This window comes from Meleagris gallopavo, chromosome 25, assembly GCF_000146605.3.
Source record: "Meleagris gallopavo isolate NT-WF06-2002-E0010 breed Aviagen turkey brand Nicholas breeding stock chromosome 25, Turkey_5.1, whole genome shotgun sequence".
NCBI classification, from domain to species: Eukaryota; Metazoa; Chordata; class Aves; order Galliformes; family Phasianidae; genus Meleagris; species Meleagris gallopavo.
The window spans coordinates 514,980-515,687 of NC_015035.2; positions in this window are offsets into that span (position 1 = coordinate 514,980).

Genomic DNA, 708 nt, shown 5'->3' on the forward strand with positions numbered 1-708 from the left:
AACGCACAGCATCTCTGCAAATCCTCAGTTTCACCCATGTGGATAAGGAACCCTCTCGTGCTACTGATGCGCACGGGTCAGTGAAATCATCCTGGAGCATCTGAGATGTGCTTGCTGTGCTGCTCTGTGATGGGGATGTTCAATGCCTCGTTGTGCCTGGCAGCAGATTGGGGTCCCGTGGGATGTCAGCTGTGTCCTGGGGTGGTCGGGTGTCCCCTGCGCTGCTCTGACTGTCCCTCCTCTCCCTTGCAGATGCCATGGGGACCTCCACGTACCGCCTGCCAGCCCGCACCATGGAAGTGGTCATCAATAAGTACGTGGTGAAGCTCAAATACTGCTACACCTGCAAAATGTTCCGTCCCCCACGCACCTCTCACTGCAGCGTCTGCGACAACTGCGTCGGTGAGTCCCGAAAGCAGCAGTGCCCATCCCGTGGGTGTAGGGGTGGCTTATGTTCCTGAGCAGACTGCTTTTGCTTTTCACAAGGGGTTGTACAGTGAGATAACAAGAGGTCTGTCCTCTTCTCATTTAAATAGAAGTGGCTCGTGTTGAGGGCTCAGCACGTCCAGTGCTCTGTGTCTCTCTCCCCTGTTTTGGACAGGAGTGTTCCATGATGTGTGGTTTTACTGGAACAGCTGCCCAGAGGGGCTGTGGATGCCTCATTCCTAGAGGTGTTCAAGGCCAGGTTGGATGGGGCCCTGGGCAGCC